At 39.1% G+C, this 7,581-nt stretch overlaps 1 protein-coding gene across 1 annotated transcript in view; it reads left to right on the plus strand.

Moving 5' to 3' along the window:
* The window catches only part of COLEC10 (collectin subfamily member 10), a 36,868-nt gene that overhangs the window by 25,782 nt on the left and 3,505 nt on the right, over positions 1-7,581 (plus strand). The gene's annotated exons all lie outside the window — the stretch shown is intronic.

The following is a 7,581-nucleotide window of genomic DNA, read 5'->3' on the forward strand; positions in this document are numbered from 1 at the left end:
ATTATTATTATTATTATTATTATTATTATTATTATTATTATTATTATTATTATGTCTTGCCAAGAAAACCCTATGATAGGTTCACCTTAGGGTCATCATGAGTCGGAAACAACTTAAAGGCACACAACAACAACGTTTCTCTGTTGGGTCAAGAAGGGCAAAGTTGTGTGTATGTGTGTGTGTGAGAGAGAGAGAGAGCAAGAGAGAGAAGAGAGAAGCTACCTCAAAATTACCTGTTAAAATCATGCCAGTGGTAAAGGCATTGTGATTTGTAGTTCTCTCTCTTAGCCACCATGCAGTATCATGGCCTAAGTTGTAGCATTGCCTAGGAAAATGTTCTGAGCAAATTATATATCAAGCTCAACCCACCTTCCCATTCACTCCTGGATGTGTGATGTGCAGGCAGGCAAGGGGGGAAAAGGATCATGGTACTGGTCCCATTCCAGAGTCCACAGACCTGTACTGATCTTTTTCACTCTGAGCATTACATACAGAGCCAGAGGTTGGCAAAGAGACACCTTGGTGCATACAATAGTGCATTCCTAACTGGTCCTTTAAAACATGTTGGGTTATATGTGTGAAAGTCAGAGGCAAAGTGAAATGTCACATTACAGGAGGGTCAGCAAACAGCCTTACTTCCACAGTCTCTATCCATACATGAACTGAAACCCTACCTTGTGCTTGCTACATGGTGGTTGCTCTGTACCATTCTTCTGCTGAATACTGATACTGTGCATTTACCAGTATGCCTCTTTATTGTCTCTTGCTACAGTGGGGAATGCACAGTGGCTGTTTCTGCAATCCCAGTGGTCCATTGAAAGCACTTATGCACCATCCAGGACTGTGCAACTGCATGGCTGGCTGCCTGTTAATGCCAGCTAGACAAAACCCATTCACTCAGTTCTTCAATGATGAGTTAATATGTGTGTAAATCCAATAGATTCAGTGGCTCTCCTCTGAGACTAGCATGAGGATTTAGACCAGTGGTTCCCAAACTTTTGTCCTCCAAATGTTTTGGACTTTAGTTCTCCGACTGTTGGCCAAATTGGCTGGGGCTTTTGGGAGCTGAAGTCCCAAAACTGAGCTCCTTCCCAAAACATCTGAAGGGCTAAAGTTTGGGAATTACTGATTTAGACCATGTGAAAAGGCTACATTTGTGGAACTCCATTTATGCAGCCAGCCATGAAATGAATTGCTTAACGGCTTTTTTAAAAAAGTCCAACCACACGTGTAAGAAAACTTACCTATGTGTTTGACACAAAGAGGATTCCAGCCATTGTATGTAGAGAGTTTGCTGATGTTTAGCAACTTCTGTTGGTTAATGCCTGCACAGAAGACCTGGATGAAACCAAAAGCCCTTCACTTATTATTATTATTATTATTATTATTATTATTATTATTAACCTTTATTTATGAAGCGCTGTAAATTTACACAGCGCTGTACATACAATCTTTTTAGTTAGACGGTTCCCTGCCCTCGGGCTTACAATCTAAAAAGACATGACACAGAAGGAGAAGAGAGTGGTGGAGGGAAAGGGTAAGAGGTCCAGCAGTTCCTCTCTACCTCCAAGGCCTGGACCAAGGCAGATGGACTGGAGGGAGGGCTTGGGTTCTTAATGGATGGAAGAAAAGAGGAATATGAATGAAGTAATATGAACATGAATGAAGTAATATGAACATGAATGGAATATAATGAGATATGGATGGAATATGGAAGAAATGAATGAAAGAAAAGTGCTTGATGGCCACTTACAGTTTTGAAAAATGGTCCCCAGAGGCCTAAATCATTGTATGGGGCAATATGCATCTCATATGCATCCACATTCTGCAAGTAGTCATAAATACTAGTAAATGGAAGATACAAAACCCATAAAACTGACCAAGTGTTAAAACGTGGTACAAATTAAGTTCCGTTTTTTTGCTTTCAAGGCACAGAATGTATTTCTTTTTTAATCTTCTCATTTTTAGTGATGTTAATTACTTTTCCTGTTTAAATCCAGTGCTTTCTTAAGGGCACTTTTCAGTCTCATATTTACTGTGTCGCAATTTTGGCCATTACAACATACATTGTGCATATGCATAACTATTAAAACACACAGCAGTGCAACGGACAATAAAGCGAGCAGTTTCCATAAATTCAAGGTCAAAAGAGGCAATTAAACAACAGGCAAAAACCTTCAATTAACTCATCCCCTGTAGAATCGATACTACAATTTTTAAAACACACACACGCAAATGAGCGACACATTCAGATATGTGTGGGTTTTAATCGCTTAATAAAAACCTGAGTGTACACTCCACCAAGGAATTTGTAGGTCCCTGTACTATTCAAAACATTTACCTAGGTGTGTCAAAACTGAGTAGTACAATTGGTAATGAGTTAAATGTTCTGCTTTACCAGTCCTACGTGGACACTGCCTTTCTTCCTGTGTCATGACATTTTATGTATTATTTATTTCATATAAGGAATTTACATCCTGCCTTTCTCCCAAAATGGGATTCAAGGCAGCGTACAATAATTTAAAAATATAAAAGAGATGAAAAAACACAAAACATGCCTTCACACTGGTGCTCTCCAAATGTGTTGGACCACAACACGGACAGCACGGTCTTTGGCCTATGAAGAAGCTATAACACAGTCATACCCCATTCTTGAGAAACACCTGTAAAATAAGGAAATTAGTAAAAAGAAAGTTGAAAGAAAGATTCAAGGGGGGTCACTTAAATCTCTCCAGTATCTTTGGGGATACTCAAAACCGTAATAGAAGCTCAGCTACAATACATAGCACACATCAGGAAAGCAAGTACAAAGTCGAAGAGGTCACCAGGATGGTTAACAAAAAGCATAAATGAATTGATTAGAGAAAATTATGGTTCCTTCAGGAAGTAGAGGTCCTGTCCAAATGAAGAGAACAAAAACTAGTGTGAGCATACACAAAAGAAATGCAAGCAGACAATAAGAAAGACAAAAAAAGACGAATTCTAAAGGGATATTTTGCTCATAGTTTTATTATGCTTTATTTGTTAATAAAGAATACTTTAAATACATCAGGAACACTAAAGCAGGAAACCAGTTAAAATTTGTGAACACAACATGTGTCCATAATGAATTAGGTATATTTGTACGTGGCTTTAAGTCAATTCTGATTTATGGTGACCCTATCAGAAGGTTTTCTTAGCAAAATTTACTCAGAGGAGGATGGCCATTGCCTTTCTCTTAGGCATCCCCATGATCACCCAGTGAGTTTCCACAGGTGAGTGGGGATTAAAACCCTGGTCTTCCAGAGTCTTTGGGTGCAATTTCTACATTGTCAAATAATGCATTTTGACACCTTTTCAACTGCCATGGTTCCATCACATATAATCCTAGGATTTGTAGTTTTGTGAGGCACCAGCACTCTTTGGCAGAGAACACTAAAGACCTAAAATTCCAAATCCTGGGAATTCCGTAGGATGGAGCGACAGCATTTAAAGTGGTTTTCCAACCCCATTATTCCTACATTGTAAATGCACCCCTAGTCCAACACTCAAACTACTACACAAGACTGACTCTTATATTTTTAATTACAGTATAACAAAGGTGGGCAACTGTAGGGGTCGGGATGATTTTTTTGCCTCTGAGATCTAGGGTGCCACACAGACTATTCCCAATGGCTCAAAAGAAATACAATCCAGATGAGTTTCAAAGTCTACTTCTAGTTTTCCAAATGGCTATGTTAAACATTTAATATGGGCTCTTGAAAGATGAATTGCCACTCCTAGAAGTGTTCCTAGGGTCATCAGACTGGATACAAAATTTGGATTCTGTAACTATAATCCTGAATGGATCATGGACAGACCAGGGCTAGGTACTTCACAACTCTGTTAAGCAGAATGAAGGCACCTGTCCTCTCTTACTTTCCAAATTTCAAATTTCAGCCACAGCTTTCCCCTCCCAATATGGCTATTATCTCTTTGATGGAGATTGGGGCTAGTCATGGAGAAGCACCCAGTTTTTTTCTTATTACTGGCATTTCAATACCCCCAGGTCCCCCTCAAGGTGGTAAGAAGCATGTTGGGAGGGGATGGCTGCAGATGAAAGTTGGAGTGTGGAAGGAAAGAGAGGAAAAGACAGGTACCTTTTTCTAGCTTGACAGACTTTTATGATACCCAATCCTGCTTTACAAACCATTACAGGGGCCTTGTCCTATATCCAGCCTAGCAACCCTAGGTGTCAAGGTGAGGTAATTCATTGTTGTTCTTTGAGAAGATGCAGAAAAAGTAATTTAGTCTCGGGAAGGTTTGAGGGCTGCAAAAAGAGGCTTAGGGTCACATTGCACACTTCTGTGATCTACTTGTAGAACCAAACTAGTGAAGTCCAGTAGATAAAAGAGCACAAGATAATTTTGTAGCAAAAACTCCAGTTTGGGAATAATTATTGTTGTTATGTGCCTTCAAATTGTTTCTGGCTTATGCAACCCTAAGACAAATGTATCATGGGGTTTTTATTTGGCAAGGTTTGTTCAAAGGAGGTTTGTCATTGCCTTCCCCTGAGGCTGAGAGCATGTGACTTGCTCAAGGTCACCCAATGGGTTTCATGGCCATGTCAGCAATCAAACCCTGATCTCCAGAGTTGTAGTTGGGAATAATAGCAGTGGTCATATACACCTCTCCTAAAGTATTCTTGTTCCCACCCTTTTCCTCCTCTCCTTTTGCCAAAGAGGGCAGCGTGGGCAAGCAGAACTGGGAGTGAAGTGGCAGCTTCTGAATAAAGCAAGTAGCACTCTGCATTTTCCTCCTTAACAACTTCTCCCATTTCATTTTTTTTTAAAATAAGAAAGTTATTTTTATCTTGCCTACTCCCACAAGGGTTAGAGGCAGCTTGTATTCAAAGCATTGTTGGACGATAATGACATTAAAAACCTATAAAATTCAACATGTAGTAAAACAAGACAAAGGTCACACAGCAGCTATAAATATGCTTTCACCAAAATAGCTGGCACTAGCTAACCCTGCTAGGGCACTATGGGAATTCAAACATGTGCAAATACTTGAAATTCGGCTGTTTCAAGTCAGAGGCCCAGTTCAGATAAGAATGGGAAGATATGGTTTTCTGCTACACAAATGAGCTGTGAAGAGCTAAAATAAGTTCAGCAATTTAGACAGCCCCTTAATGTTCACACCGAAACCCTGAGTGGACTCACCACAATGAAATGGAATTTGCCAGCTGCTACTGAAGAAGGTTAAATAGTTAAAGATTTTCCATATCTTGGCTCAGTCATTAATCAGAATGGAGACTGCAGTCAAGGTGTCAGGAAAAGACTAGGACCTGGAAGGGCAGCTTAGAAGGAACTAGAGAAGATTCTGAAGTGTCGAAACATATAATTGAATATTAAGTAAGTATTGTCTTTGATATCATATTTCCAGTTAATACGTATGATTGTGAAAGCTAGACAATAAAGAAACCGTAACAGAAAAAGAAAAAAATATTTGAAATGTTGTGCTGGAGAAGAGTTTTATGGATACCATGGGTGGCCAAAAAGACAAATCAATCAGTCTTACAGCAAATTATGCCTAAACTCTCCCCAGAAGCCAAGATGATTAAATTGAGGCTGTTGTGCGTCGGACACTTCATGAGAAGACATGACTCACTAGAAAAGACAATAATGCTTGAAAAGGTAGGAGGCAGTAGGAAAAGAGGAAGGCCACATTATAGATGGACAGTCTCAATCAAGGAAGACATGAGTCTCAGTCTCCAATACCTGAACATGGGTGTCGATGATAGGGTGACTTGGAAGCCTCTCCTGCATATGGTCATCATAACTCAAAATCAACACCAACAGCAGTTAGCAGCAGCAGCAACTGAAGAGAGAGCTATGATCTGTTCAAAATCAGATGCAGAAGTTTCTTATCCATGTCATTAGTTTTGAAAAGAAGAGGAAGAGAAAAAGAAAGGACGAACAAGAGGTGGAGGAACAACCTGTGGGGTCAAGGGCTCCTCAGAGCTCATTCCCAGCATAACATTTATTCCTGACTAAATCGACATTAGTTTATTAAACCAGGATTATTTTGTCTAAACAGGCCTATTAAAAACTAAAAGGAGCCCTGGTGGCGCAGTGGTTAAATGCCTGTACTGCAGCCATTCACTCAAGACCACAAGGTTGCGAGTTCAAGACCAGCAAAAGGGCCCAAGCTCGACTCAGGCTTGCATCCTTCCGAGGTCGCTAAAATGAGTACCCAGACTGTTGGGGGCAAATTAGCTTACTTGCTAATTAGCTTACTTGCTCTTCACCGCTATGATCTTTGGAATAGCGGTATATAAATAAAACAAATTATTATTATTATTATTAAAACTAAAAACATTTCTCTCGGAAGTGTAATTTTCTTTATGAAGATTAAAAAAAATGAAAGTAAATCTGATCATGTGAGTTCTGGCCTGCAGTCTGAAATGGTACAGATGCTGGGTATCTCACAGCAGAATGAGTTCTCAGAATTCCCTAGTATTGAGCTAGGGCAGTTAAAGTTTCTCAAACTTTATTATTTCTGCAGTGTGTTTTAGATCTCTGCTTTTTCTGCCTCGGCTTTACTATGTTTTGTTACTTTTAGTTTCTAAAGTCTTTGGCTTTTTTAAAAAATTAAAAGCAGCCTATATATTTCCTTCAAACTGGATGGAGGGATATAGAGGAATGAATGGATGATATTACACTGCTTGCCCCAAGTGCTGAGCTAGATAAACATTTTTTGTCACCGCTGAGTAGACATCAGAACATTAACATGGGCCTACTTGAATCCTTACTTTTGTTTGAACTGACATGGATCCAGCAAATTTCAAAAGTAATGGACATTCACTGAAAAAGTTTATCCAAGGGAAGCAATGTAGTACAATTGTCGTGTGAAAACTACCTTCCAATGACACTATTATCCTATTGTAATTGGGCTTTATTAGCTTCATGTAATAAACTCCCTAGACTTAATATCTGCCCTCACTGCCATTCCCTTTTCCTTGTGTGTCTTGTCTTATTTAGATGGTAACGTTCAGGGCAGAGAACTGTCAAATTAACCATTTGTAAACTATTCTGGGAGACTTTTTGTCTGAAGGTTCGGCATAACACAATCAATCAATCCACAGACAGTATGATAGCCACTCACTATCTCTCAAGTAACATACTCACAGGGTTGTATGGACAAAAATGGGAGTCATCATGGATGCCAACTTGGTGTATTTGAGAGAAAGGTGAGCCTATAAGCCTTCGCAATTGCAGTGACTGCTCCCAGATTCTGAAACTCCCTTCCTAGGTAGGTTACTATGGCCCCTTCCTCACTGTCCTTTTATTGTCAGGGAAAGACCTTTATTATCCCAACATGCTTTTGAGAACTGATTTTTTGTTTTAAGAGAGGGCTTTTAATGGGGTGCTCTACAGCTTCTAATTATACTATTTTTAATTCATTGTATGGTTTACATTATTTTTATTATTATTGATAGTCTAATTACATTTTAATATTACTTTTTGTATATTTTTACAATAATGTACTTGTTTTTATTTGCAAGACACCTTGGAAATAAGGTGTTAGGGGGATAGGATATAAATAAAGATGATCAAT

Source organism: Sceloporus undulatus, chromosome 4 (genome assembly GCF_019175285.1).
Source record: "Sceloporus undulatus isolate JIND9_A2432 ecotype Alabama chromosome 4, SceUnd_v1.1, whole genome shotgun sequence".
NCBI lineage: Eukaryota > Metazoa > Chordata > Lepidosauria > Squamata > Phrynosomatidae > Sceloporus > Sceloporus undulatus.